Here is a 14665-nt window from a genome sequence, read left to right on the forward strand (position 1 = left end):
TGATGAGTCTTATCTTGTGTCCCATTTTATTGAGTGACTTGTCTATGGTACCTTTGATTTTATCTACAGTATAATAGATTTTATTGAATTTGCCATGTTAATTGAGTTTAAAAGAATTTTTTTGGAGTTACAATGTAGAATGGAATTATAATGTAGAACGACTGCTACTTACATAGATGACATAGTCCTACGAGAATATTAAAAGAACATTGAAGTTGTTTAAATGCTTGCTTTGAAAATGTGAAATATTTGCTCAAGAGAACATTGTTCCATTAATCCACATCAATAATATTTTGTATGTATTTGTATCTTAGGAAATTAAGCACAAAAAACTTGTAGAGGCATCGACCATTAGCAAGGACACTAGTACAAAACAGGACAGTCCAAATGGTTGGAACCGTTTGGGCAAATACAGTCCCAAACGGTTATAACCGTTTGGCGAAAAAAACCGTTTGGACTGAAGCCGTTGAGGATGAGTCTACCCCAACGGTTGCCCAAACGGTTCTAACCATTTGGACAAAATCCCAAACGGGTTATAACCATTTGGACAGAGTCCCAAACGGTTATAACCATTTGGCACTTTAATAAATTTACAAACAGTTTAAACCGTTTGGCCAAAATATTGTCCAAATGATTATAACCGTTTGGACAAATTTTTGCCAAACGATTCAACCATTTGGCTAACTTTCTGTCCAAACGGTTGAAACCGTTTGGACAATATTTTGGCCAAACAGTTTAGACCGTTCGGCCAATTGTTTATCCAAACGGTTAAAACCGTTTGGGTTGACAATTGGCCAAACGGTTTAAACCGTTTGGACTGATTATTTAATATTTTTTAAATTTTGGTTGTTTTTATCTACCTGCTTACATTTAATATACATATTTCACACAATGATTACTCAATATCTCACAATGAAATCAAAAACATATACATATACAAAAATGTCTCAAACGATGCTAAATATCCAATATTTTATATACATACACAATGATTACTCAATATATAATTTTAGAGACAAAATATATACATACACAATGATTACTCAATATCTCACAATGAAAAGCATCCAATATTATATATTTGTCTCTAAAATCCAAAATGTCTTAAACGTCCAAAATAAGATAGGAGCAGCCTAATCCATCCAATCAAGGAACAGAAGAAATTCCTCGAAGAATGTCCTCCTGGGACAAGCTCGAACGCCTCGAGTCTACAAATATCCTAGCAAGACTCTCTTGTGGACAAACCTTGAGCACTGGAAGTAGAAATGTTAGTAGTCGAAACAGGACGAGCAGAATGTGGTATATCGGTAGCAGGCTGAGGAATTAGAGCACGACGAGTAAAATATGGTGGATCATTAGGAGTGGGAGCAGGACGAGCACCCTGAGAATTAAACTATAAAGTAATAGCAATGTATGAGTGTATACATGTCTGAGTTATTAAGTCTATGTGTATATTTATGTGTGTATAAGTATAAGATGCGTGTATATTTTTTGTATGCCAGTATACATGTGTATATGAGAGTGTGTGTATATTAGCATATGTACTATATTGTTATTAATCCAATGCATCTAAGACCTAAGCTCCTCTCTGAAACTATCCATATTAGCTACCCGAGTGCTAAGATCAGCCACCTCACGATGTAGTTCCTGATTAGATGTGTCAATTTCCTGTATGGAGGATGCCCTCAAATAAGACTGAGTGGAACCAATGCCCATGGCTCTTTCATAACCACTGTGATGCCCTCCGTACAGGGAATCTAACATCTGGGTGAAAGAAAGTGCATCGTTCTTTGTGGTTGATCGATCCCTGATAAGGTTGCCTTCTCGATGACTCGATTCTACACGATACAAAGCAGTCAAATGTAAGTCGATAATGCAAAAGTAGATATATTTAAGAAAAAAATAAAAAATAATTCCCAAAAAATCTGCAAAGATCGTTGATCACTAAACCGACTGATTTAGGAAGAGAAGTACTGAGAGAGAGTGGAAGAAGATGCTCCATAATAATATGGTTATTATGACTCTTCAATCATTCGATCTTGCCTTTAACAATCTTTATCTTCTTACTATTAACAATCTTTATCTTCTTACTAAATGATCCTGAAAACCCTATAAGAACCTTCAACTCATGTAACACCTAAAGAAACTTTTTCTTTTCAGCTGGTGACATGTGATACACGGCATTGGGGTGTACAAACTGGTATGGATTGCCTGCCTTCGGTATATGATGAAACTCTTTTCTAATGTTCCACGCCTGGAGATCTCTTCAAGCTTCGAGGTTATCTTTTGATTTTCCATCTTTACGGAGAAGTAAGTTAAGTATGTGCTCAGATACTTCCTTCTCAATGCGCATGACGTCTAGATTGTGCCGCACTTTATTTGTCTTCTAGTAGGTAGTTCGAAGAAGATATTTTTCTTGTTCCATCCCTATGGTGTTTCTTGTCTTCCCTAAACTTTTTTGAAAGTCACGTTGTTTTTACCACTCCACTGAGCAAGTATATCCTCACCGGATAATGGGTCTGGACGCGGGCGATTCTCTTTAGTACCATCAAAGTGAATGATGTCATTTCTGTATGGATGATTTTCATCCAACATGCGCCGATGGTTGCAATAACAAGTCTTATTGCTAAAGGGTAGCCTTCTCGATGTTGGCTGGAGATGACAGTAAGGACATGCAGTGTAACCATGTACAGACCAATCAGATAGCATTCCATATGTAGGAAAATCATTGATTGTCCACATTAAGGCTGCACGCATGGTAAAGTTTCTTCCCGTGTCCGCATCGTATGTCTCCACACCATCGATGAATAAAGACCATAACTCTTCGATAGGAGGTCGAAGATAGACGTCAATATTGTTTCTCGGTGACTTATGACCATCAATAAGAAGAGGCATCATAAAATATGTTTGGTCCATAGCTAACCACGGTGAGAGGTTATAAACCATTATCACAACGGGCCATGTGCTGTGGGGATTGCCCTTAAAGTTGAAGGGGCAAAAGCCATCACTAGCCAATCCCAACCTAATATTGTGAGGTTCCTGACTAATTATTGGGTGCCTACTGTCTAAATCCTTCCATGCAGATGTATCTCTAGGATGACTCATTCGTCCATTTTCACTTGGATGTGCACGATGATGCCAAGTCATCACCACTGCTGATTTCTTACACTTAAATAGCCTCTGCAGCCTCTATGTTATGGGAAAGTATCGTACTATCTTGATATGTATATATTTCTTCTGACCATGTACTTTCTTCTTATATCTAGTCCCCCTACAAGTAGGACACTCTCTCTTATCTGAATTTTCTTTCCAGTAAATTATACAATTCTTGGGACATGCATGTATCATCTCACACTTCAGACTAAGATTAGACATTATCTTTTGAGCTTCATACCAGCTCTTGGGCACATGGTTCCTTGGAGGCATAAAATCTTTAAGAAACTTGAGGAGCATCATAAATGAGTTGTTGCTCCATTTATTTAGACATTTAATCTAGAATAAATAGATGAACCATGACAGTGTGGAGTGTTTTGCATTCTCATAAATGGGCCTCCTAGCATCATTCATGTATTTATCATAATTGTCTTCACGATGTCCTCCTACGGAAGGAAGATCTTCAGTGGGGTTAGTGTTACCAAGAGCTACCTCAACCATTTCCTCCATTTCGTCATCGAGAAACAAGTTGTCTTCTTCTTGTTCTTCTTCATATGCATCACTGAGACTTTTAATTTCTCCATGATATACCCAAGTTTTGTAATCGCTAACAATACCATTCTTTACAATATGAAGTTCTACTTATTCCTCCAATTGATGTAACTTATTCACACATAATTTACATGGACAAATGAGTCTCCCATGTCGGACCATATCGTGTCCACGTACAAAGTCTATGAAAGCACTAACTCCATTAACAAAAATAGATTGCATGTGTTTTGCACAACACACATACATCCAATTCTTATCTATGATGTAGTTATGGGCCATGCTAACTGTTTGCGTCAAAAGTTGCTCTTGCTGTGGAATTCATTATATCTTCGATCGATTACAACAAATTCAAAAGAATAGCCTTTTTATAAGACCTCTTTTACACAACAAAATAAAAATTACAACTCTTGAGAAACAAACGCAGGATCGTTGTTTGGATCGCTGCTTGCGTGGGATCTTTGCCTGTGCCGGGAGCGCTTTGACTTGTGGACCACCGAATCACAGATTCTGATTGAACCGTGAGGGGTTTAATGATTCTTCCTTCGTTTATCGAAGTAAGAATTTGAAGCGAATAACTTATCGATGTAAGATGTTCACTCTTCTAAAGATCAAGTCAGAGCTTAGATCTCTAGGAATCGCCAGAAGCTTCTTGAGGATGTTTGTGAAGAAGGAAGACTCTCTTTCTTGCTCTAATTCACCAAAAAAAAAACTCAAGGCTCTCTGCTCTAATCTGCCCTCCCTCTTTATTTCGTGCCTAGGGAGGTATTTATAGGGGTAGGGATGCACAACAGTTGAAACGGAGGCAAAACAACTGACTCGATGAATCCTCTTTGGCCGCTGCAGTCGACACTGCCGCGGCTATTGGCGCGGCAGTGTGGACTGCCGCGGCCAAAGAGACGGTTACCAGCACGTTCCATCGTGTTCTCCTACGACCTTTAACCACTTTTTTCGTGGTTTAACTGCTTGTACACGTCAGCACACGTTCCCTTTCTGATATGCTGCCACGTGGTCTTCAAAGAATCATCGTATAACTGCTTTATAACTGCCGCAACACCCCCATAATAGCCGCGGCACCATGAGCTGCCGCGCCTAAGGCGCGACACCTTTAATTGCAGCGCCTAAGGCGCGACACTCTGAACTGCAGCGCCTAAGGCGCGACACTCTGAACTGTCGCGCCTAAGGCATGTCACCCTGGCTCGCTTGTTGGTGTATTTATCATTGTGTCCACACTGCTCTTTTCTCATCCTTGAGTAGTGTTTGGATATCTATGAGCATTTTTTGACGCCTACAGATACCCCCTCCAAAGTATCTCAAACTCATTATTTTTGGAGAGGAGTCTGGGACACTTTGGATATGATAAGTTTTCCTTGCAATTTCTTCAGTACATTGTTGAGGAAGTTGCGTAACATAGTCTGTGGATGGCTTCAATTCTTGAATTCTTTATTTTTTAGCCTATTCAGTGCTTTGTAGAATAGCTAAAATTCCTCCGGTGCTGCGTTTATCGCGTGGCCGTTGTCGAAGTCTTGAATTTGAACCGCCGTCGAAGAATAGAGAAATAGTTTATACTCATATACTCTATTGGAGTGTTCGGGAAATAGTTTAACCTCATATACCCGTTGGGAGGTTCAAGGAGATGTAGTTTATACTCATATACTCATCGGAGTGTTCGGGAAATAGTTTAACCTCATATACCCGTTGGGAGGTAGTCAGGTTATTCTTAAGAATATTCTAAGTGATATTCTCCGGAAACTTCCTGTTGGGGGTAGGGAAACAGTTTAAACTCGTGTACCTATTGGAGTATTCAGGTTATTCTTAAGAATATTCTGAGTGATATTCTTTAGAAACTTCCTGTTGAGATTAGGGAAATAGTTTAGACTCGTATACCTATCGGAGTATTCTGGTCTCTTTTTTGTTGGTAGAGATGAACCCGATGATGGAGAGGAAGAATTTTATATTCTATCTCCTGGTCTCTTGTTTGTTGGTAGAGATGAACCCGATGATGGAGAGGAAGAATTTTATATTCTATCTCCTGGTCTCTTGTTTGTTGGTAGAGATAAACCCGATGATGGAGAGGAAGAATTTTATATTCTATCTCCTGGTCTCTTGTTTGTTGGTAGAGATGAACCCGATGATGGAGAGGAAGAATTTTATATTCTATCTCCTGGTCTCTTGTTTGTTGGTAGAGATAAACCCAAAATCGGAGAGGAAGAATTTTATATTCTATCTCCTGGTCTCTTGTTTGTTGGTAGAGATAAACCCAAAATCGGAGAGTCCTAACTGTTTAAAGGTTTGATCGTTCAATTTGTGGACCTCTCGTTCATGGAACGAATCGAGAGGGGATTTTGGCTTTGGTCCTAACTGTTTAAAGGTTTGACCAAATATGAGTTTTGTGAGGGAAGATTGATCTAAAGAAGTGATCGAATCTTATCTCAACAAAAGAGTATTCGGAAATCACCGTGGAGATGTAGTGTTTATCACTTTGTTTGTAATGATCAGGTTATCCCTAAGAAAATTACATATAGCATTCTTCCGAGAACTTCCCGTTACATGAACCATCCACCCCCAGCTTTTCTTGCGAAGCTGGGTTTATCATTATGTTTAGCTGTATGATCGGGTTATCCTTAAAAGTACCATGCATGGCATTCTCCAGGAACTTCCCGTGATGGAAAGGAAACAGTTTAGACTCATATACATGTTGGAGTATTAAGGAGCAGTTTATACTCGTATACTTTTCGGAGTGAGATGGAGAAGCAGTTTATACTCGTATACTCATCGGAGTCTGGGGAAACAGTTTATACTCGTGTACCCAATGGAGTAATATGGTTGTCTTTACTCGACCTCTTTCGCCGTTATGACGCCGGAGTCAATTAATGCTTGGATTTTATTTTTGAGTCCGAAGCAAATCTCAGTGGGATGAAGAACCCTTCTGTGGTACGCACAGTAGTTTAGATCCGTAATTCTCTTAGCTCTCTCTTGAAATAGGTGGTAGCTCGATTTTATCATTAGCGATGAGGTATTCCAATATGGCTGGAGCTTCATCATCTTCGAAAGAATACTCCTTTTGGAACCTCGGATCGAGAGTCGCGTTCATAGCAATTGTAGATGTCGTCGGTTGGTTTCTCTCAGCTTTCTTTCTTTTAAGAAAGTGTTCAGCTTGTTCACCACGTAGTTTTAACTCTTTCCAAGTGGTGGATGGTACGACCCCCAGAGTTTCCAAGACATCAATGGAGAGGTTATTGTGGCATGTTTGCAGGATGAACTCCTCTGTAACAGGATCTCTGCAAGTCATTGCCTTGTTACGGAAGCGCTTGACAAAATTATCGACTGACTCTCCGTCTTTCTGCTTCTCATCCAGAAGAGTCCCGATTGACACTTCGGTGTCATCATCGAAGAAATTACTGAGGAACAAACTTTCCATGTCATCCCAGCAATTGATGCTCCCAGGCTTGAGACGTCGGTACCAATCGAAGGCGGGCCCACGAAGGGTGCCAACGAATGACCGAACCATTAAAGCCTCGTTTCCAGAAATCATGCCTAAATGAGACTTAAAATAAATCAAGTGTTGAATAGGCGAGCTCTTCCCCTCAAACGGTGTGAAAGTTAATCATATTGAACTTTGCCGGATACGGTATTGAATCCCATTCTCTTGGATAGGGACACGGAATACCTGTCTTTTTCCCTTCTTGAGCCGTCATCAAAGCGTTGATTTTGTTTTCAAGCTCTTTCATTTTCCCTTTATCGTCTATGTCTTCATTCGAAGGACGTTGAGGATAATGAGTTAGACCACCCCCTGTGAGAGGTGCTATTGAACCACCCCCAATCTCGTTATTGGGAGGGTTCGTTAAACCACCCCCAGCGTTATTGCTATTAGGAGGTGTATCAGCCATAATGACTTCATCCACTTCTGAATCACTGTCATCTACAACATTCTGAGTGTGGCGACTGGATTCAGCTCGCTGACTGGACTCAGGAGGTTGAGGCCGTTGAGTTAGCACTTCTCTCATTTGTTGGATAGCTAGCTCCATCTCTGTCTTCATCTCAGCTCTGATTTCTTCACGTTGCTTCGCTAGAGCTTCTTGAAGCATTTGAGCAAATTGATCAGAGGTGATCGTGAGTACTTCTCTGGTTTGTCCCGTGCTAGACATTGTATCATCAGAAGCGATTGCAGAACAAGTGTCCGAGAATTCATCCTCCGAGGACATTCCTTCTTGCATTCTTTTGTACTCTCTGCGTCTGATGGCTCCTAATTGGAGTCGAGACATCCTTTGAGCAATTCTTGGATTGACTTTTCCTTCTGGGGAAAAGTCGGGATTTGAGTCACTTGAATGCTGTTTAGACTTTCTTCTATCAGCTACGTTGATGGTGACTTCAGGGAATTCATCATCTTGGGCAGCTGGTTTTCTTTTGCGGAAATGTCTCGGTCTCGGCTTAGGCTTCGACAATACAGAGACTCTTCGTGGGATGGGTTCTCGTTTGAAACAGTCACATTCTGATAATGCTGCTTTAACGAGTCGCGCACAGGAACACCGAGAGTTTATTTCTCGAATAACTCTCTTTCGAAAATTATTCACAACCCCAACTTGATAATACGATTCATCGGTATGATTGCCAAAAAATCGTATCGTCTGTTGGCATGACCTCCCAGGTATGACGATATCATTTGGTGAATGCGTCTTCTTCTGGGGGTGTAAAACCTTATTGGCATTCTCAGGACAATTTATTTCTGTCTTTGAGCGATCCAAGGTTATGTCGGGTTACGTTTAAAACCACCCCCCCCCTTACGGGTATGGAGTCTTAACGGGCTCCGAATGCTGATTTTGCACAACTCCAGTTTTTGGAATCCAAACTTGGCAGAATTTCGGTGGTTCTTTGGTCACCGTTTCCTTCCTCCTTTCTCGTCTTTGTTGTAAGAGAGCACGGGCATGAGCAGCGTTTGCACGACGTTTTTGTATACGTTCTTTGAGGGTCGAACGAGTCCTTTTGACAATAGTCCATTCCTCCGTCGTTATTTTAGTAGAGATATGAGTGATTGGTTGTTGAGACAACTGAACCACTCGATGTCTCCTCGACTCTAGGTCCACGTGATAACGAACCCCATCGGTTTGTTCCCACGCCTTAGCCATTTTGCGAGCGCGGCGTTGGCGTTGTCTCTGACGAGCTCTTTTCGTCAATGCCGGTGGGCTTTGATTTAATGACTCTTTACTTGGCGAAGAGCCATTATGAGCAGAGAGGTTGTGAGTAGAATCCTCAGCAACAATCAGGCGAGAGTCTTCATTCTGTGCTTTCTTTGGCATGGAAGTCTTCTTCAATGGTGAGATCCTCTTGTACTTGCGAGACAATGAAGATCTTGAAGATGATGATGAGAGATATTCCTCAAACTTGGTTTGGTCGAATTCGTATTCGACCATGGATTCAACTGGAATCTTGATCGGCTGCGACACGACGGTCTCGGCAGCGAGACCGTTGGCTCCCACTGTGGTCGCCAGTTTGTTTGCGTCAAAAGTTGCTCTTGCTGTGGAATTCATTATATCTTCGGTCGATTACAACAAATTCAAAAGAATAGCCTTTTTATAAGACCTCTTTTACACAACAAAATAAAAATTACAACTCTTGAGAAACAAACGCAGGATCGTTGTTTGGATCGCTGCTTGCGTGGGATCTTTGCCTGTGCCGGGAGCGCTTTGACTCGTGGACCACCGAATCACAGATTCTGATTGAACCGTGAGGGGTTTAATGATTCTTCATTCGTTTATCGAAGTAAGAATTTGAAGCGAATAACTTATCGATGTAAGATGTTCACTCTTCTAAAGATCAAGTCAGAGCTTAGATCTCTAGGAATCGCCAGAAGCTTCTTGAAGATGTTTGTGAAGAAGGAAGACTCTCTTTCTTGCTCTAATTCACCAAAAAAAAACTCAAGGCTCTCTGCTCTAATCTGCCCTCCCTCTTTATTTCATGCCTAGGGAGGTATTTATAGGGGTAGAGATGCACAACAGTTGAAACAGAGGCGAAACAACTGACTCGATGAATCCTCTTTGGCCGCTGCAGTCGACACTGCCGCGGCTATTGGCGCGGCAGTGTGGACTGCCGCGGCCAAAGGGGTGGTTACCAGCACGTTCCATCGTGCTTGAAACCGTTCTCCCACGACCTTTAACCACCTTTTTCGTGGTTTAACTGCTTGTACACGTCAGCACACGTTCCCTTTCTGATATGTTGCCACGTGGTCTTCAAAAAATCATCGTATAACTGCCTTATAACTACCGCAGCACCCCCATAATAGCCGCGGCACCATGAGCTGCCGCGCCTAAGGCGCGACACCTTTAACTGCAGCACCTAAGGCGCGACACTCTGAACTGCAGCGCCTAAGGCGCGACACTCTGAACTGCAGCGCCTAAGGCGCGACACTCTGAATTGTCGCGCCTAAGGCATGTCACCCTGGCTCGCTTGTTGGTGTATTTATCATTGTGTCCACACTGCTCTTTTCTCATCCTTGAGTAGTGTTTGGATATCTATGAGCATTTTTTGATGCCTACACTAACCTAAATAAAATGATTTATCAGTAACGACTCCTAACAACTTATGTTAACTAAAAAAACAAGGAAAGGACGGAACAAAACGTGGGGTACATGGAGAGCAAAACGAAGCAAAAGACCAGCCTAAAAATAATTCAAGAAATAGAAACCTGATTAAATTTTCGCATATACAATATCATTTTCAATTTTGATTCTTTGTTGCATTATTAAATCTCTTTTCATTAAGGCAGATTATCAAACATATTGTGTGCTATAGTTTAGTTCACTCTACATTAGATCAATATGTATCAAATTGAGCCTTTATTTCATTGAGAATATCATCAAACACATTGTGTGCATCATGATAAGAGGATGGTGAGCATCACTTTTTGATCACTGCTTCATTGAGATAAATTGACAAACATATCTATGCATCACCGTTTTAAACTTTACAAATGATCAAACATAATTCTAGCAACATTATCTAGTCACAACCAACAATCAAGCAATAGTTGCTACATAAACCCAGTACAACGTATCATTAATATTCATAATCAAATTACAAAATGCATTATGAAAAGTGCATCATAATAATCAAGAACAAAAAACCCCAATAGGACATATACTCTCATAAACTGCTCTCTCAACATAATAAAAAGTTATATTCTCAGTAGCATACGAATACAAAACATGTAAGTTACGTTTCAATCAATTTTGCATTTCTGAATTTAAAACAAAGCAAATAAGGCATAAAGAACAATCTATTAAACCCATAGATTACAAATGAGAAGAGTAACCTAACAATTAATAACAATAAAAGGACTCCATATGAAATATTAATCAGAAATCAACATCTATGATGACCGATAAGGCAAATAAAAAGGCTTTGATTCTTCATAGTTCATCAAGAGAATGCAACAAGATTAACAATGAGACTTACATATTAAGAAGCCTACATTTTTAGCAAGTAAAGAGGATGAATATTGCAGATTGCAAGCACACTTACTAACATACAAGCAACTAAAAATTCTTATAGAATCATAATTAAATGACAAGAGTACAAAAAGCACTCATGAGCTATCTGCTAATAATCATTCTTCATTCTCTAAACAAAAAATAGCAAACAGACTACATTATTCAGACACGGGAATCCTAATTAAACTCATCCAATTCAACCAAAATGGCAACACTATATTAATTAAAGACATTTAAATATCTAGAGCCATCAACACTCGGCATTACCTCAAACAATGAAACCCTAACAACAAAACTCCCTCCACTCACTCAAGCGGGACCTCAACAACACCTTCGTTGATCTCCTTCTGTAGATCCTTAGGGTCCTTGTCGTCAATAGTGCACCCGACAGTGACAGTAGAACAAAAAACCCCAACAAGCCACTGTCAACTGACAGGAGGTGGAGTGGTCACCGGTGCCACGATGCACGTGGACGTCACTGTAGGTGGAAGAGGCAGAGGGTGAGGAGGAGGGCTCGTCGACGGTGGAGTCAGAGGCGCCAGAGGTAGCGGCAGAGGGGACAGTCACTAGGGATTTGAGAGATTGGGGTTTGAGATGAGGGATTTGAGATGTGGGATTTGAGGGGATGGAGACGACGATGATGATGAGGAGGAGGCAGATTCTTGGGAGTTTGAGATGAGAGATTTGAGAGATTGGGGTTAGGGATTTGGAAGGGTGCGGATGTTTTAGAGTTTGGGGGAATTTTTTTGGGGAGGCGGGTTTAGTTAAGGAAGAGAATGGAGAAAGATACATGTTTTATTTAAAAAAATAATAATTAAAACACCCAAACGGTTTAACCCGTTTGGGCTAAACATCCCCAACGACTAAAACCGTTTGGCGTAGCGTTTGGGATCTCCTTCTCGCCCAAACGGTGGAAACCGTTTGGGCTGTTTTGTTTTATACTTGTGGGATTTTCAAGTTTCATAACCTAGAACCACCAAGAAAATATACTACAACCCTAAAAAGACGATATTTTCAACAAGAAAATCGAAAAGAAAGTTACCCTAAAAAATAGTGAACTGGTCTAAAAAACTTACTAGTAAAATTTTTTTGTACCTCATCTTTGTGGAACCCTAGAATTCTAAAGAACTCCCTCAATTTTAAGAGAAAACCTTAATTTCTTTTACATTTCTTTTGCCTAGAAAAAGACTTTCTGGTTCCTTGTAATTAACCCTCTCAATTAAATTAAGCCAACAGCTTCAGTACTCTAGTAAATAGATTTTGGAGTATCGATGACATGGTTAGTAATTAATTACCATAATTATCACTCTCTCGTTTCCATCTAATGCACTACGGTCAGTTTTGGGAGTTCCACTGGCAACTTTATGATTTATGTTGATTTCAAGGGCATTGAAGGTACATTTCGCCAATCATCTTCATCGTCCATCCCAAATTCCTACGCTCTACATTCGACAAAAAATTTGTGATTTAGCCCAACAAGTTATCCTCGAGTGTCAATGAGACACAAAGGAGATTTTAGCGAGATCATCTTCAACATATGTGTATGTACACACACACAAACACACACACACACACACACACACACACACACACACAAAAGAGATATGGGGAGATGGTGAGATGGTTTGCTTAACGTGAGATAGCCATTCTACACCGTTAGATTCAAATTAATGGTTAGATTTAAACTAATGATTAATTAATTAAAAATATGTGACCCTCACATTTATTTGACTTTCATGCCAAATCTTCTCTAACCCTAACCCTAACCTGAACCTAAACCTGAACCCGAACCCAAACCCAAACCTGAACCCACTAACCCTAACACTAACCTGATCCCTAACCCAAACCCGAACCGACTAACCCTAGCCATAACCCAAGCCTAACCCAAACCCGAACTAGAATCCTAATCCTAACCCGAATCTAAACACACTAATCCTAACCCTAGCCTAAGCCTTAACCCAAACCCTAACCCTAGCCCAAGCCCTAATCCTAACCCAAACCTGAACGCAAACCCGAACTCAAACTCGAACCCTAACGCTAATCCTAACCTGAACGCAAATAAGAAAGAGAAGAGGCAAAAGGGAGGATATGAGAAAACTTAGAGAAGATTTGGCGAAGAAATTAAATAAATGAGGGGGGCATATGTATTTAATTAATAAACCTATTAGTTTAAATTGAATCATTAATTTGAATCTAACAGTGTAAAATAACCATCTCGCATTAAGCAATTTTCTTTCATTGTCTTTTTACTGCAAATTTCCAACAAACACCCTCTCCCTCTCCAAGTTCACCTCCGGCACCCACGTGGGCCTCGCTGCCGCGACCCTGCGTCCTCCTCCTCCTCCTCCAAATTCCTCACCACAACGAGCTCCTCCGCCTTCCCACGGTCCCCAAGGAGCGCTCCCCGAGGATGTCAAGGGCTCCCGCAGGTTCCGATCCTACGGGTACGGCGCCGGCGGGGGCACGAGACCCATAGCTAGGAACCAAGTTTAGGGTGAACCTATCGCTGTTTGACCATCCGTTGAGCCATGTGAAAAGTTCTATTCATTCAAAACTATTAAAATTAATATGAGTGGATGAAAGGTCAAACGACGACGGGTTCACCCTAAACTTGGTGTGTTGGGGTTTGGGGTTTTAGAATATGTAGATCAAGTTCAACGGAGCAGATCATTCATAATATAGCTCAATCATGTGATTTTAGGCAACGTCCTTAGATGATTATCTAAGGGTCACCTTAGGAACACTTCTCCCATACATGTGTGTGTGTGTGTGTGTGTGTGTGTATAGACACACACACACACACACACACATACACATACATATATACATATACATATATGTATACATATACATATATGTATATATATACATATATATGTATAGATGCGTGTGTGTGTGTGTGTGTGTGTGTGTATGTGTGTGTGTGTGTATGTGTGTGTGTGTGTAGGGAGAAGTGTTCCTAAGATGACGCCTTAGATAATCATCTACGGACGCAGCCTAAAATCACATGATTAAGTTACATTGTAGATGATCCGCTCCATTGAACTTGATCTACATATTCTAAAACCCTAACACACCAAGTTTGAGGTAAACCCGTCGTGGTTTGACCCTTCATCCACTTGTATCAATTTTAACGGTTTTGAATGAATAGAACTTTTCACATAGCTCGACGGATGGTCAAACGACGATGAGTTCACCCTAAACTTAGTGTATTAGGGTTTTAGAATATGTAGATCATATTCAATGGAACAGATCATCCACAATATAGCTCAATCATGTGATTTTAGATCGCGTTCTTAGATGATTATCTAAGGCGTCACTTTAGGAAACCCTAAACTTAGTGTATTAGGGTTTTAGAATATGTAGATCATATTCAATGGAACAGATCATCCACAATATAGCTCAATCATGTGATTTTAGATCGCGTTCTTAGATGATTATCTAAGGCGTCACTTTAGGAACACTTCTCCCTAATT

The 14665-nt window shown here is 40.5% G+C and overlaps 1 long non-coding RNA gene across 1 annotated transcript; it reads right to left on the reverse strand.

The window, feature by feature from the left end:
* On the reverse strand, window positions 990-11962 carry LOC109827407. Its single transcript, XR_002243420.1, has 2 exons — window positions 11457-11962; window positions 990-1253 (listed from the first exon to the last, which is right to left on the reverse strand). It is a non-coding gene; the product is annotated as an uncharacterized LOC109827407 (long non-coding RNA).

The sequence above is a fragment of the Asparagus officinalis genome, chromosome 1 (assembly GCF_001876935.1).
Source record: "Asparagus officinalis chromosome 1, Aspof.V1, whole genome shotgun sequence".
In the NCBI taxonomy this organism is placed as follows: domain Eukaryota; kingdom Viridiplantae; phylum Streptophyta; class Magnoliopsida; order Asparagales; family Asparagaceae; genus Asparagus; species Asparagus officinalis.